Below are 18,039 nucleotides of genomic sequence, written 5' to 3'. Positions count from 1 at the left end.
CATTCTGCCTCGCAGTATGAAGCCAGCCTCCCCCCCCCCTGTATACAGCCAGCCTACCCCCCAGGTATACAGCCAGCCTGCCCCACTGACGACTTCACATTTCAAAAGCCATAACATTTTATTTTTTCCAACTAAGGTTTGTAAAATATAGGGGCAGATTTATCAAGCTGTCTGAAAGTCAGAATATTTCCAGTTGTTCATGGCAACCAATCACAGCTCCCCTTTAAAATATTCATGAGCAATGGTAGAATGAAAGCTCAGCTGTGATTGGTTGCCATGGGCAACTAGAAATGTTCTGACTTTCAGACAGCTTGATAAATCTGCCCCACAGTGTATAGGAAAAGCGTTTTTAAATTACTTAATTTTGTTAGGACAGTATGTCTATGACTTATTAAATTAACACTGTATATTTGAGGATTTATTTTTGCAGCATTTGTATAATTATATGTAATTTTACTGTATCAGTTTACACACTAATAAATTCACGAACTGCTACACAGACTTCATTGTGCACATCATTCACTCCTTTATAATGTAGCAAATTTAACTTAATAACGTAGTATTTTTTCTCTTTTTTTATTACAGTATTCACAGAGGGGTTTATAGTATTTGTTGCCACAGTTATAATTAATAAATATGTATAAATAAGGATAGAGGAACTATGGAATTGATGATAAAATCCTACTAGGCATATTATGTTATACCATGTAAGGCAATGTTCAAAATGACAGACCTTAGGTGGCATTCATATGATGCATGTTCATTGCCTTTTGAAGTGCATTAGGTAAAATGCATCATCAAACACATTAAGCAAAAGTTGAATAAAACACATATGTGGGCACATTTATCATAGCTTGTACACCAGAATAGTCACAATTCTTCATACATAGCCAGGATTTGTGACTATTTTCCTGCTATACCAACTCCATGCCAAAGGAGCGTGAAGGGGGCCTTGCCCGGTCATGGAGTTCTTGCCCTTATACTAGCTATAGGCAGGACTTGGCGTATCATAGTAAATAAGGTTAGTAAAAAAACATCAATCTATCAAGTACAACCTATTAAATTATACAGTATTGTTCGAGAAGAAAGCAAAAACCTTGCAAGGCTGATAGCAAACGGCACAAAGCAGGGAATAATTTCTTCCCAGCCCCTTAAAAGGTGCTCAGTATATCTCCTTGGATCAACAGAAACTACTTACAAAAAGTTCATACAAGGTGATATCATTGCTCTCCAGAAAGGCATCCAGGCCCCTCTTGAACATGTTCAAATTATCAGCCATTACAGCATTTTGCGGCAGAGAGTTACAAAGTTTCACTGCTCACATAGTCTACAGTGGTATATGGTAGACATCATAGTCTACAGCTTCTATATGGTAGAAGGCCTCTCCTCGAGGCGTAGAGGATACCCCTTTGGTATGGCCACATGCTTAAATATAAAAAAGATCTTTGGAGATATCTCCGTACTGCCCATTCCGGTATTTGTACATTGTAATGATGTCTCGCCTTCATCTTTTTTGTAATTTTTTTTTCTAAGCTGAATAACCCCAAGCTTAGTAACGTGAGGGGGTAACGTCTGAGAGTTTCTTTGGGAAGAGTCTGTGGACCCTCTGGGCCACCGCGGGGGTAGCCAAGGTAACTAATGCAGGAAACAGTCACAACCTGAGATGACAGCAGGAACGCAGAGGAGCACTGGTAACGCTGGTACGGAGTGAAGACACAGCAGGGCTGGAACCCTGGAAGGCACAGCATAAGCACAGGAAGGCAGGAGGTCACCACTGGTCTGGAACCCTGGACGGCACAGCAGGAGCTGTCGTACAGGAACAGACCACAGGATATGGACCACAAGATACGGACCCCAGGAGACGGACCACAGGAGACGGACCACAGTATACGGACCACCGGACACGGACCACAGGATACGGACCACCAGACGCGGACCACAGGATACGGATCACCGGACACGGACCACAGGATATGGACCACTGGACATGGACCACAGGATACAGACCACTGGACACGGACCACAGGATACGGACCACCGGACGCGGACCACAGGATACGTGTGGAAACGCACAGGAACACGGAGGCGTCTGGAAACGCGCAGGAAACGGGACCTCAGGAAACACACAGGAACGGGACCTCGGGAACACACGGGAGGCTTTCACTTCAGAAAACTTGAAGATCCGGCGGGGAGTGAAAGGAGCCGCCAGGTTATATAGGAAACCCGGAAGTGACCAGCGCCAATTGGAAGGACGCTGGCCCTTTAAGTTCAGAGAAGTCAGCGCCTGGAAGACAGGAGGCGTACGGCCTGCACACCGGGATCCGGAGCACAGCCAGGACCCAGGATAGGTAAGTCTGACAGGGGAACGGGGACACAGCGAGGCACGGGTGAAGCCACGATCCGCGACATGGATTGTGGGAGCACCCGTGACACTAGCATTGTATTCTAGTACGCCCAGTACTCTTATAATCTAGGTTGCTCTCCACTGCACCTGTTCTAGTTCTTCACGGAGTTCACGAAAGTGTATTGTCCAACGAGAATGCACGCTGCCGTGATTCACTAAGATCCTGCATGTGTTGCTTTCCCGCTCAGATCCGACGGAGTTCACCTTCTTCGTCCTGGTCCATGTAAGTGCATTGTCTTGCGACACAATTTGAATGTTTAATCCCGTGCTCAGTCCGAATCAGTTTGATCGTTCGATGGCGCGCCCCCCAATTTGTGTCGCATGGAAGCCAGCATAGCTGCACCAGAAACCGATCACGTCCCACACAATGCCAGTGCAGACACCTGTGAAATACCTGTCCAAGCCGTACAAGGGCCGAAAAAGGTGCAAAATCCTACGAAAGTGAGTAGCGCAACCCTTAGACCATTTGTGGTCTGACCAGTGATTTTTATAAAGGCAAAACTATGAGAATCTATGCCTCTCTTGATACACCCCATAATTGTATTTGCTTTAGCAGCAGGACTCTGGCACCGATCACTAAGATTAAGTTTACTATCCACCAATACTTAAAAGTCTGTTTTATAGCATAATTAGAATTTTCCTTTCGTTACATTTATCTACATTTAACCTCATGTGCCATTTGTCAGGCCAAGACTCCAGTTTCCACAATTCTCTCTGTAATGTTATATTATCGCCAATGGTAGTTACTTTACAAAGCTTAGTATCATCAGAAAATATTTTTTTTTCAGTATTTATTTTTAATCAAGAATAACAGTACAAAAATGACAAAGTATAAGGCTTTGAAATACAGTACCATAGTGTGATGAGTGTATAATCTTACTAATATCTATATGTTACTATGGGCCTTATTCACTAAGGGTCAGCAGATCGCATTTCCGTCGGACTTCCCGACATTTTCGGGTTTTGAGCTGCTGTGCCAGCTATCTAGCAGGAGATTGTGTTGCATGCGATTGGATTTCGACATTCATGCAACAGAAGTCGGGGGCAGGCTGTCGGACGATCCGACTGATTCGGACTGAGCGCGGGATTTGACATTCATATTTTGTCGCAAGATCAAGTGCTTACATTCATCGGGAAGAAGATGGTGGACTCCGGAGGACCTGTGCAGGTAAGCGACGCATGCAGGATATCGGGCGCACAATCTTAGTGAATCGCGGCACAGTGCATTCCAGTTGGACAATGCACTTGGGATGAACTCCGTCAGCTGGGTAAGTAAATGGGCCCCATTGTTTGTAGGTATGCTCAGGTCCTGCATTTACCACAAGTAGGATGTAAATACTGCGGCACCATACCCTATACAAACATACTACCATGAACATTTCTGGGGGCACTTCCTATTGATGCAGTATATACCTAGCGGTAGTGAGGTATAACACTGTGGATAAGCAAAAGCCATCGCTTCTGGGGGGGGGGGCACTCCTTCTAAGACATAATTATCACCTAATAGGCATAATATAGAACATGCAGTATGCAGGAGGTACATCTGAAAATATTTAAACTCTACAGTGTATATACCCTCTATGAGGTCATTAATAAAAAATATTAAAAAGAAATCGCCCCAATACTGACACCTGTGGCACCCCACTGATAACTTCAACCCAATCTGACAATGTTCCATTAATGACCACCCTCTGTTTTCTATCACTAAGCCATTTGCTAACCCAAATACACAGATTTTCCATTAGTCCCAGCAGTCTCATTTTATGTACCAACCTTTTATGTGGCACTGTATCAAATGCCTTGCATTTGCAGGTCCAGATATAGAACATCCACAGCCCCAGTCTAGAACTTACCTCCTCCTAGAAGCTGATCAGATTAGTCTGACAGGACCGATCCCACATAAACCTATATTGAAGCTGTGTTATAAGGTTATGTACATTGAGTTACTCCAGAATAGCATCTCTAACAAACCCCTGCTCAGCCTCATACTGACCGGAGGCTGGATATTTGGCATGGCAGTAGTAGTGGGTTTTACATCACCCATATTTTATTTTCTTGACCCAAGTGTATTACCTTACATGTATCCACATTAAACCTCATCTGCCGTTCGTCAGCCCACATATGTGTTTGGTGATCAATTTTGCCCTAAGTGTTTGCAATGCTTTTCAAAACGCAACGCACATGCCGGTCTGGCATGGTGTTGATTATTGAAGAAACTAGTCATGCTTTTTTGCATCTGGGACCAATGCCCACAACCTTTTGGAAGTGACCTTCTACCACACATGAGATACCTGCTCAAGGTCACAGAATGAAACTTGGTCAGTAGGTTTCTCAGTTCAAACAGCTGTCCTTACACTACCATGGCCTTTTTTTTAGAATATTTTCTTTTACTGTACCATTTATTAATTGTTCCTCTTGAAGACTCCTGGTTAGTTATTATAGCAGGGATGGGAATCCATTTTAACACACAAATTAAAGAATACAAAATTATTGTTACACTCTCTAGGGCTGAAATCTTGCACTGTCTGTAACGCTGTATGGTCAAAACTGCTGGTAGACTCCCTTTAAGGCTACATGCACACTGCCGTGTGCCCGCCGCACCGTAGCTTGGCGGGCACACGGTAACGCGGTGAGAGGAGGAGGAGGTGAGCGCCGCTCACCCCCGCCCCTCTCCATAGCGATATATGGCCGCAGTGCCGTAATACGGGAAAAGATAGGACATGCCCTATCTTTTCCCGGGCTACGGAGCGGTACGGTGCCGCACGTGTGCTGCACCGTACCGCTCCCGTAGGGCGCAGTGAGCCCACAGAAGTGTATGGGGGACGTATTTCGGCCGTATATACGTCGGCCGTATATACGTCCCCCATACATGTGTGTGAATGCAGCCTAAGTCTGATAATATCCCTTCAGCTGTCCTAGTTGACAAGGGGGATAGTGACATCAAGATATAACAGAATAGAATAAAACTTTTGTGCATCACTGCTCCAGACAATACATAACATTACTTTCCAGGGTACTACAGACTTTGGCGAGAGAATTGGGGGGGCATGTGGGAGAGCGAGGTGCGGGGTTTGGGGACGATGCGGGAGAGAGCAGGATGGAGGGTTCTTTACTTTCATCACTGTATGGTTATATAGTTCTATCGCTTTTGGGATGAAGGAATTTTGGAACATGGCGGTACGGCAACACACCTGGCAGAAGTGCTGGCTTATGACACTCTGTCGCTGTAGCAGTATTTCATGTAGTGGGTGAGTGCCGTTCCCTGTGATGGTGTCTAATTTCCTTAGGCATCTGTTTTGCCAGACTTCTTCCCATGGCACAGTACTTCACCATTATTTTTCTGGACTCTCCTGATGACTTTGTTGAGGCTCTTCTTTTCTTTACCGTTTAGGCCACCTCCCTAACAGACAACCGCGTAGAAACGTTTGCTTGTCATTCCAATATTAAGGTGGAGATTTGCAGCCTGGTCATTGCTTTGCTACATATACATTCAATGTTGGTCCTCCATTCCAGCCTGTCCTGGATGTGAACCCCCATGTTCTTGTATGTGTTGACCTGATTTATTTCTCGCCCATCGATCCTAATTGGCAATGCCGCTGTTTTGTTCCTCTTTAGATCGATGACCATATCCTTGGTCTTATCAGTATTGATTTTTGTAGGTGGCAGGAGACGGAGTCCGATGTGTAGATGGTGAAGGAAAAAGGGGGACAATATGGTCACTTGTGGTGCCTCCTTGTTTCTGATAACTGTTTTGGAGTGGATGTTCCCTATTTGAACGTACTGCGGTCGATTTCTTAGGTAGTCATATTTCCAGTTGCTTAGGATGATGTCCATTTGCAGGGTACTCATTTTTTTCTCTCAGGCCATCTGATTATATTGTATTGAAGGCACTGAAAAGATCAAACGTACATAATTCTAACTGAAAAGGACACAAAGCTGCCACTGGCAGAGAAAAATTTACCCATATCCGGATAAAGAAGTGTATCATAATATATTATAAAACATCACCTTTATTATTCACAAGTCTAAAAAATGTGTATAGCCCCTGGGGGGCTAAAGTGCATGTTCTTTTTTAATCAGCAGTGTGCTTAGGTTCTAAGTCAATTTACAATTTACAGCTAGCCTGCTTAGATCTCTTAGGGACAGCATAGTGTGAACAATAATACTTCATCTAGATGACTAACCCACATACACTAACAGGGTTAGCATCAACTGGTCTATTATCTTTATATATGAATACAAATGAGACATCCATTTGACTCTATGAAGCATGATCTAGTGCAGTGTGTGTGAACAGGCAAATATCTGCCACAACACATTAGACCTAGCTACCCCAAAGTGACCCTTTATACTGGTGACCCAGCGGAGTCTGCTATTTAGTCACACAATATTTATGTCCCAGAGATCTTAGATCGTATACATCACCTTGTGGCGACAATGTGACATATTAGTAGTGAGTGAACACTCGTCCTTGACTTATTGAGCCTACCGCACTGTGCTTTTAATATCAATTCCCTAGGGCACTTTGTAGCAACGCTACTATACACATTTTTAGACTTGTGAAAAATAAAGGTGATGTTTTATAATATATTATGATACATTTCTTTGTCCGGATATGGGTACATTTTTCTCTACCTGTGGCAGCTTTGTGTCCTTTTGAGCAATAAACCCCCTGCCGCGACAATTGGTCCATTTTTTGTAATATAATTATAACTGAGGTTCCCCTGTGCTCAAGGTGAGCATAAGTCCTGAGTAGAAAAACCAATACTGCATTGTCCACGCATATCCCATCATTGTAAGTGAACTGGAGCAGCCCCTTGACTTCCCATTTTAGGTGTTTAATCAGGACCCTCTTATTCTATTTCATTATATGTGATATCCAGTATCTCAACCTTGTTCACTTTTGGTACCTGGCCCTTGGGTTTGCTTGCCAATAACTCAGTTCCAGTATCTTTTGTTTCAGTGTTTGTTTTGTCCTGGTGCCCATCTGAGAACCGATTGAAAAAGAGGTTCAAGTCATCTATCGTCTGCTTGTTTATGTCTAAGGCCTGTTCTATTTTTTGCCTAGCCTTGTTATTTTCTTGAGTCCTGTCCACACTTGTTTTACTTGTTTTCTTCCATAAGCCTCTTTCCCCTTACCTTGTGCATCCTGTTTAAAACTGCCTTCAGGTCTTTGGATAACCGTGGCTTATTGTTCTGGAAGCACTGGATCTGTTCTTCTGGGATTATCTGAACAGTTAATGTCCATTTGCGCACAGTTTTAGTAACTGGCCGCTCATTATCCTATATGTTTCTTTTAAGTGTTCCTATCCAAAGGATAAAGTCTAAGAAACTGTGCTGTTATTATGTAATAGCCTCTTTAACAAGTACTGAACTATATCAAGACAATTGTGCCTGTAACGGTCACACAGACAAACTGGAATGTACCTGGGAGTACCCGGGAGGAAAGTCTCTATGGCAACAGTCCAGAGGGTAGAGTCTGTGGACCAGTGGACCCTCTGGACCACCACGGAAGATAGAGAGAGCACTAGCCACAACTCGGCACCAGAGTCTAAGTTGCACCCTGGTCTTCAACAGAGCTCACCGCAAAGTGGGATGGTCTTGCTGCGGCGGGGTGCCAACAGGTCGTTCCACGGGTGCGACTAAACCCGCGGTGGCAGCCAGGGATGACAGAGATGTAGGCCACAGTCGGAGCCTGAAATGATAGCAGGAAAGAGGCTTGACAGGATGAGCTGGAATTCACGGCTGGCAAGCAGGCAGTAGCTGGCACAGGACCCAGGTGGGCAGGAACGGAGAGGTCCTTGGAGGAGAGATGGTGGCTAGGAGGAGTCTGGGAAAGTTGGAACACAGGAGCCACCAGGAGCGTCTGGGAATGCTGGAGACAGGAGACACGCAGGCGTCTGGAAACGTTGGAGGAACACGGAGGCATCTGGAAATGCTAGAGGAACACGGAGGCGTCTGGAAACGCTGGAGGAACACGGAGGCGTCTGGAAACGCTGGGGAAACAGGAGCATCTGGAAACGCTGATGGGCTTTCTCCTTCAGCAGGAACCACTGTGGGAAGCGAGGTGTGGAAATCTTGGAAGTTCCATGAAGAATGCTGAAGATCCGGCCAGGAAGGAAGGGAGGTGCGGGATTATAAGGGCTGAGTCGGATTAGCCTGCACCAATCAGAAGGACGCTGGCCCTTTAAGGCTGGGAGAGACGGCGCAGGAGCTCTGCGACAAGGATCGTGGGAGCATCCGTGACATTGCCTCTTATTCTAATCAAAGTTGTCAATGTAGAAACAAAAAATTTTTAAAACGCATAAAAACATTGGGGCAGATTTACTTACCCGGTCCTTTTGCGATCCCCGAGGTGCGTTCTCCAAGATCGTGCATCCATTTTCCTGCATCTGTGTGTAGAAGAAGACAGAGATGCACGAAAAATGGCTAATAGGTAAGTACAGTGAAAAACGTCAATGTTTATTGTTATACAACAAGACAAACCAATCCAAAGACATACATTTAAAAACATTTAAAAAACATAATATACATGTCATACACAACGGTGACCCTGGTATGTGTCAACCGTGCCACTGATGTCAAATCACTGATAATGATATCCAACCTCCCAAGGTCTGCAAGTAGGCAAAAAAACTATAATGGACAGGTAACTGGCAACACCTATAGCCACTATCAAACAAAGAGCATGTAAGAGAAACAAAAACAATAATGCTATGCCAATGTCAGGTAAAAACCAAGTGGTGCTAAAGTGCTTTTTATGAGGTGAACAGTTATCTATTGCTCAAGGCACAGCTCTGTGAAAAAGCAATAAGTAGAAAACAAGGTGTGATATACAAATCCTGTTTGGGATGGCATACAGGTGGGAGGAGGGAAAGAAGGCATCAGCGGGAGGCTCCCATTTTCCTGCATCTGTCGCTTCCCCGCTGAAGTCCGCCAGAGTTCACCTTCTTCTTCCCGGTGTATGTGAGTGCATTGTCTTGCGACACAATTTGAATTGTAAATCCCGCGCTTAGTCCGAGTCAGTCAGGTTGTCCGTCGGCCACGCCCCCCGATTTGTGTTGCATGCAAGACGGCACCAAAATCCGATCGTGTGCGCCAAAAACCCCACTTAAATGCGGCGCGAATCGGAAATAGTCAGGAAACTAGTCAGGAAATTCGCTGTGCGGACCCTTAGTAAATGTGCCCCGATATCACAACTGCAACTTCATTCTGGTCTATGGTTTATGCACATGGGGAATGTAGGCCAAGTACACAATTACTTTTAATGTGCTTTGGTTGTCAACAAGCTGCTGAATGCAAAGAGAATGTCTAACTAGGAACTTCCTTTGTTCGCTTAGTGTGGTGTAGTTTTCAAACTAAACAAAATCAAACAATGTATTGAGAGAAAGTCACATTTGGTGGCAATTACATGTACAGTTGTACAGTCTTCATTTATGTATTTTGTATTGTTATGCTATTATTTAAAAGGAAAACAGAAAAATATAGAGAAAGAAAACACACATGGAACTAGATTTAAACAGGGAGATAAGTTACAGTATGTGAGTATCAAGATAATAGGTCATACAATACAATACACAACATAAATAATTAAAGAAGTACAAAATATTGAGGGAAATATAGGAAGTACCCTAATTGTCAATGAGTACTACAGACTAAAAATGAGATGTCCCTAACCATCCTATTCACTATGACACAGATAGCTCATAAATCTCAGATGCTTATGGAAACGTTGAAAATCAGACTTATGTGAACTGTAGTCTCCCTTACTGTAGTAAGGGAGACCTGGACTATCTGTCCCTGGTATGCCCTATCCCAGTGGTGGCGAACCTATGGCACTGGTGCCAGAGGCGGCACTCAGAGCCCTTTCTGTGGGCACCCGGGCCATTGCCCCAGGACACCAGAAAAGACTCAACTCAAAGAATCTTCCTGCAGTTCCAAGCAACTTAACCCCTTAACGACTTGGCCTTTTTTAGTTTTTTCACTTCCATTTTTCACTCCCCACCTTCAAAAATCTATAACTTTTTTATTTTTCCACATAAAGAGCTCTGTTATGGCTTATTTTCTGCATAACAAATTGCACTTCGTAGTGGCGGTATTTAATATTCCATGGCGCGTACTGGGAAGCGGGAAAAAAATTCCAAATGCAGTGAAAATGGTGAAAAAACACATTTGCGACGTATTCTTGTGGGCTTGGATTTTACAGCTTTCACTGTGTGCCCCAAATGACAGGTCTATTTTATTCTTTGGGTTGCTACGATCACAGGGATACCACATTTGTACAGGTTTTATAATGTTTTCATACATTTAAAAAAATTAAAACCTCCTGTACAAAAATTTTTTTTTTGATTTTGCCAACTTCTGGCGCTACTTACTTTTTCATACTTTGGTGTACAGAGCTGTGGGTGGTGTCATTTTTTGCGACTTTTGATGGCGTTTTCATTGCTATCATTGTTAGGACTGTATGACCTTTTGATCACTTTTTATTAATTTTTTTATATTTTTCAAAATGGCAAAAAAATGTCATTTTTGACTTTGGACGTTATTTTCCGTTATGGGGTTAAACGCAGTGAAAAACCGTTATTATATTTTGATAGATTGGACATTTTCGGACGCGGCGATACCTAATGTGTTTATGATTTTTACTGTTTATTAATATTAATATCAGTTCTAGGGAAAGGGGGGTGATTTGAATTTTTAGGTTTTTTTAATATAATTTTTTTTTTTTAAACTTTTTTTTACTTTTATTTTAACGATTTTTCAGACTCCCTAGGGCAGTGATGGCGAACCTTTTAGAGAGCGAGTGCCCAAAATGCAAACCAGACCCACTTATTTATTGCAAAGTGCCAACACGGCAATTCTAGCATTAAATTATTAATATCTTCTTGCTCCGTGCTGTAGCACAGCTTTCAAGGGTCCTGAGGACTCCAATATCGTTGACAGAAGATGGGAAAATTCAGATTGCCATTGGAGCTTCCCTGAACATGAAAAATTGTGGGGCCAAGAGCAGGAGCTTCAATGGTTCCAATGATAATCTGGCCATGTCCTCTCCCTCTCTTCCAGCAGTCTCAGGTTGACCAAGATGCTTCACGTTTTGGGCTACCTGGGCTTGCAGGAGGATCCCTCAAGTCCTGTCTGGTAAATTCTGTGCTGGGGCAACAGCCTGAGTGCCCACTGAGAGAGCTCAGAGTGCCACCTCTGGCACCCGTGCCATAGGTTCGCCACCACTGCCCTAGGGTACTTTAACCCTAGGTTGTCTGATCGATCCTACCATATACTGCCATACTGCAATATGGCAGTATATGGGGATTTTACTCCTCATTCATTACAATGTGCTGATAGCACATTGTAATGAATGGGTTAAAACGAGACAGCATCGGGCCTTCGTGAGACCCGATGCTGTCATGGCAACGGATCACCTCTCCCCGTGACGTCATCGGGGAGCAGCGATCCGCGGCAAGATGGCGGCACCATCTTTTTGAAGCCGTGAAAGCACCCGCGATCGGTGCTAGCAGGTAGGGTGTTACCGGTAAGCCTTTGCTGCAATATGCAGCAAAGACTTACCGGCTATGGAGAGGGTTCGGCCCGCGAGCCCTCTCCATGCACCGGGACCCGGCGCACGCCGTACTAGTACGGCGCGCGTCGGGAAGGGGTTAAAAGATACTGCTTTAAGTTGTATTTTGATAGTTACTTCGCTACTTGGGACTGCAGGAAGAGGGAGGATGAGTAGACAGGGTCGAAATATTTTTGGAGGATCTCCTGCTGGCCCCAAGATTCTCCGTGTACAGAAGGACACTGGAAAGAAGATAAAATGATGAAAATTTTCCATCTTTCTACTGTGTCCTCAGGAGGCCAATAAGATTGAAAGTTGTTGAGCAGGGAGCAATAAGTTACTGTTTTAATTTTTGATTGGCACCTCGCGATAAATAAGCAGGGTTTTGGGTTGCAGTTTGGGCACTCGGCCTCTAAAAGGTTCGCCATCACTGCCCTATCCCATAACGGGATTGCATTAATATGCCCTAAGGCCTCAACTTAGGACTGAAGCCCTAGATAGCTGCCACCCTGACAGGAATCTGTTTAAAGTGATTCATGCGGATGGGTCATCAAATATTTATGTAAGTATACAAAAGATCCCAATATGCCATGTTTTGCTTGTCAGGGGATCATAAGAGAGACCTAGAAAAATGCAAATAAAATGTTCTATCAAAATAAGTTTCCCAATAACCTGCCCATTAAAAACCTTTAAGATAGACCTTACCTAGTACTTTTGTTAAAATGGTTTCCGGAAAAAGTAATGGTCTATCAGCAGTGACAGGTCACCATTGAACATCAGCTCTAAAAGGAAAATATGATGACAACAAGTCAGGCAGATCTAATATCAGTTACAAGCAATACAGAGTTAGAGTAGAAATTACTCTTACCCAGGTAAGCTGTTACTTCTATGCTTAGTGGTAACCTGTAGAATGATGCGTACCACGGGTTTGTTAGAGTGTCCCCACAGAGGTACGTTGTAATGATTGTGGTCAGTGGACTCACAACCACTGCTGTAGCACAACCACCTTTAAATTGTTTGTAGTGGGCGATCAAATCCACCACTGAAAATCTAGGCAAATGGCTTCAAATCCTGCAGCCGGACAAACACACGAGCAGTGTGGACAACAGGGAAATGACGAATGTAGTCTGCCTAAAGTTATGATGGGCAATCTACAGCAATCCTAGGACCTTTGAATTCTAGGGATCTCCTGGGACTGTCCTTGTTAGGGCAGGAGCTATACTGGGGAGCAGGGACAGAGCATCTTTAGGGATACCTGGATGCAGTGCCTTCATCTTCTCCTGGTCTGGGACCCCTTCTGTTGACAGTAACCGCTCCATATTCCTGCTCAATTTCCGTGGCTCCTGACTCCTCGTCATGGGTGAGATCTTTCTGGTTCATTATCTTTTGATCTGAGATCTATTGTGTATTGATGTAAAATTGTCTGTTTTATTACTGCTCTCCATTACTTCTGGTGTTATGAGATGGAGTGTGGCTCTGGTCTGAAGTACTTTATGACTTTTATTGAATATATTAAAAGTTATGTTTAAATAAGCTTTAGTTCACCCTTTCTATACATGTTTGTTGCTGGTGAATTTATACTCATCATAATAGTGAACTGATATCACCTGTTGTGGTCTTCTCAGTCCTGCTTCTTGTATTATGATGGTCTGTATGTGTAATTAATAAAGGCCACACTTGAATAAACCTCACCTTTGATACTAAAATCGGAGTGCTTCCTGACTTTCTGTAGATATGAAATGTACATTTTTAGGCTCCACTGAAACAATGGGGCAGATTTACTTACCCGGTCCATTCGCAATCCAGCGGCGCGTTCTTTGCGGTGGATTCGGGTCCGGCCGGGATTCACTAAGGTAGTTCCACCAGGTGGCCGCGCTGAAGTTCCCCGAGGCCTGCCGGAATGCACTGAAGTTCACCGGCCTATTCCTAGTCAAGGTTAGTGCGAGTCCCGCAACACTTTTTTTAAAAAAATGCGCCACAATCTGATCGCGTGCGCCAAAATCCCGGGGCAATTCAGGGAAAACCGGCGCAAAGCGGAAATATTTGGGTAACACGTCGGGAAACCGCAAATCGGGCCCTTAGTAAATGACCCCCTATGTGTTTGCATTGCTTTTTGAAATGCCTTGTAAACATATTGGGGGAGAAATATTAATCTGTTTGTACTAAAAGTCTGCACCACATTTATAAAGGGTTTTAGACAGTTTTCTCCTACGACGAGGACGACAAAAGGGGTGTGGTCAGTGAAAAGGGGCTTGACCTCTAGCCTGAACGGTCTTTGCGACAAATAAACTGCTGGCCCCAGTGGCGTAACAAGACAAAAGTGGCCCTGATGCAAACTTTTCTGTCAGTCTATGCACTCAGGCTGAGGCCACAGGTCCCATGATGCCTTGTGTTCTTTCTCAAAGTAATTTAGCATTAAATTTATTTAGTTTCCCACAAGTAAATCCAGTGCACATACAGCATGTATATGGTGACAGCCTGGCAGCTTCCATCACATGGAGGAGCAGGGAACATGTAATAAGTGGTACTGTCAGTGCTGTGTGAGCACTAAGAGTTAATAGCTTATCTGGACAGAGCTGATACTGCCTATGACAAGGTGGGGGAAGTGAGCAGCAAGAAGAGCAGAGACAGACAGAGAAACCTAGGTAGAATCACAGACAGGGATGGAGGGACTGATAGGGAACAGGGGAGATATTGTACCTCACTATTCTGTGCAGGAGACATCTGCATTCACTGTTTTGTACGCTTCCAGTCTTCTACATTCACTGTTACATGACCTCTTCCTAAGTGAGCAGGGAGCAGCAGCTCCTCCCCTCCCATGAATCCGTACTGTAAACAATATACGGTCTCATAAGGCTTGTCAGCACATGGAGAGGAACCAGCTATTGGAATGAGGTAATGTGAGGGCTATTGCAAAGAAACTACTGAATATAGGTAACAAAGATATTAGGCAAAGTTGTTTTACATCCCAAGAGCTACTGATTTGTGAAAAAAAAACCTTTACACATGTCGAGCGACACTTTTTTTTTAAATGCGGTGGTTTTTCAGAATCCGTTGGTTTTTTTTATGGCCACGCCCCCCGATTTCCGCCGCCGATGCGCCACAATCCGATCGCGTGCCCCAAAATCCCGGGGCAATACAGGGAAAATTGGCGCAAAACCGAAAAATTCGGTTAACCCATTGCAAAAACCCTTAGTAAATGACCCCCATTGTGTCCCTGTCATCTACCGCTCATATTGTGGACCCTCGTCTCCTCCTCATACTGTGGCCCCTTATCTCCCTCCTCATATTGTGGTCATCTCATCTCGCTCCTCATATTGCGGCCCTCTCACCTCCCCCTCATATTGTGGCCCCTTTTCTTCCTCTCCATATTATGACACCTCATCTTCTCCTCATAGTGTGGTCTCTCATCTCTCCCTCATATTGTGGTCCCCATCATCTCCCTCTCATATTGTGGACCCTCTTATCTGCTCCTCATATTGTGGTTTTTCATCTCCTCTTAATATTGTGGTCCCTCATCTCCCCTTCATATAGTGGCACTTAACTCACTCTCCTACTGTAGCCTCTCATCTCCTCCTCATATTGTGGCCCCTCATCTCCCCTTCATATAGTGGCACTCAACTCACCCTCCTACTGTAGCCCCTCATCTCCCCTTCATATTGTAATCCCTCATTTCCACATTATATTGTGGGTCCCCCTTCATTTCCCCTTCTTGTTGTCTTTCTCATCTCCCCCTCTAGTTATGGGCTACCCCTCTTATTGTGGACCCCCTTTTACTCCCCCCCTCATTTTGTAGCCCATCATCTCCCACTCTCTTATTGTGAGCCCCCTGGTATCACACCGCCTCTCATCTAATTTCTATATATATTTACAGCTGTACATTACAACAGCAGTATATTACAGCTGACTCCATGCTCTAACTCTTGCCATCAGAGCCAGCTCCCCCTGAGGATCTCCAATAACAACAAGAATGATGAGCGAGTGTCACACAAAAATAACAAATAACTAGAAACATAAGTAATCAAAAGCAATGCTAGCATCTTAAAGTGCAGACGTCATGTGATCTAAGCTCCACAGATCTTCAGTATATTTTAGTCTACAGCGCCTATGTTGAAATGATATTTAGCTTCCTCTGGGTCTTCAGACATCAAGTTCCGCCCGTTGTGTTGGACTCGCAGGGTACTGCAGTTGGAATCGTGTGCCCTGGTCGTGGAGGTAGCAGCAAACTTCTACGAACCATTTTCTGCGCTGTGATACCAGGGCAGAGAAGTCCTGAAATAAGAGGATGTGCTGCCCTTGGATTGTGAGCTGTGCTTGGCTTCTGTAGGCCTTGAAAAATTTTTCCATCAAGGTCCAATGAAGATATTTGGCAATCACTGGTCTAGAACGCCCTCCTCCATTATTTCTCGGGGGTCCTATACGATGTACCGTTCAATGGACATAGGGTCTTGACGGCAGTCTATTTGGAGGGCTCTCGGGAGGTCTTCGGTGAGATATTTTGTCAGGTTATCTCCGGTGACTGATTCTGTAATACCCACAAATCGAAGGTTATTTCTACAGTCCCTGTTTTCCAGGTCTTTCATCTTGTTTTGTAGAGACTCCTCCATTGTGATTCTTTGTTGCACAGATTGTTCCAATGCAGTGACCGACATTTCTGTGGCCGGGTTTCCAGCTTTCCTATGCGCTGTGTGTTTTTGGTGATTTGCGTTAGCACGTTGGTTATGGAGGTGTGGAGAACTTCCAGTCTCTTGTCTATAAAATGCATCAGAACCCAAGAAACTTCTTGAGCAACCGCTACTGCCCTGTCCATTGTGGGTTCTGGTGATGAGGGTGCCTCATATGCTGGTGACAGATTTGGTGGGGTGATGTCATCTGGAGAAGACAGTGGTGAGCACGGGGGTTCATTTTGAGGGAATGTACTAGGGGTGCCTCTAGATTGTGTGCCTCTACGAGCAAGCTTTTGGTCTTTCTCCGTGGCTTTGAGTCCTCTTTGAAATGTGGATTGTGAAGGTATGGTGGGCATTTTGGACTGTACAATAGGTACAGATAGGAGGCATTTTTCCATAAACGAGTGTTAGGCGAAGATATAATAAAGGGGGGGGGGGGCTAGACCAGGGAGCCAATGTAGAGCAATTACTCCGTATTTTATTCAAAAGTCCGCTGGTAATGGAAAATAAATGGTCGTCCTGACAGCAGGGGTCAGGGCGGCAGATCTTAGAGACGACAGTCCCAGATTTACTACCACTAGAACAGTATATTGTAACGGAATTCGAACAGCAATCAGAGTAGCTATATAAGTGCAGAACTGCTGGGCAGTGTATAGTGCCAGATCCGTATGTGATGCCAGGATCCGAGTAATAGTGAAGAAAGCAGAATAATTCCAGAGCAGTATGTGACACCAGGATCCGAGTAACAGTGAAGATAGCAGAATAATTCCAGAGCAGTATGTGCTGCCAGGATCTGGGTAACAATAAAGATAGCAGAATAATTCCAGGGCAGTATGTGATGCCAGGATCCGAGTAAAAGTGAAGATAGCAGACTTGTTCTAGGACAATGGGGCTCATTTACTTACCAGGTCCTGTCGGGATCCCGCGGCGCGTTCTCCAATGAGGATTCGGGTTCTGCCGGGATTCACCAAGGTCGTGCGCCCGATATCCTGCAAGTGTTGCTACTGCGCCGAGGTCCGCCGGAGTTCCCCTGCTTCTGTGAGTGCTTGATCTTGCAACACATTTTGTTTTTTAAATTCTGTTGTTTTTCCGAAGACGTCGGTCATGCCCCCCGATTTCTATCGTGTGAAAGCCGTCGAGATTGCGCCAAAATCCGATCGCGTGCGCCAAAATCCCAGCGGAATTCGGCGCAAAACTGTAAAATTTGGGAAACCCGCCGTAAATGCGGCCACGGAGCCCTTAGTAAACGAGCCCCAATATGTCAGGATCCAGGTAGCAATGAAGATAGCAGGATAATTCTAGAGCAGTATGCAATGCCAGGATCTGAGAGACAGTGAAGATAGCTGAATAATATTAAAACAGTTCAGAGATGTACAGGGATGGCAGAACAAGTCACTTATCTGTAAATGGCATCT

Source organism: Engystomops pustulosus, chromosome 1 (genome assembly GCF_040894005.1).
Source record: "Engystomops pustulosus chromosome 1, aEngPut4.maternal, whole genome shotgun sequence".
NCBI classification, from domain to species: Eukaryota; Metazoa; Chordata; class Amphibia; order Anura; family Leptodactylidae; genus Engystomops; species Engystomops pustulosus.
The sequence above is the reverse complement of the archived record's forward strand: the minus strand, read 5'-3'. Positions refer to the sequence as shown.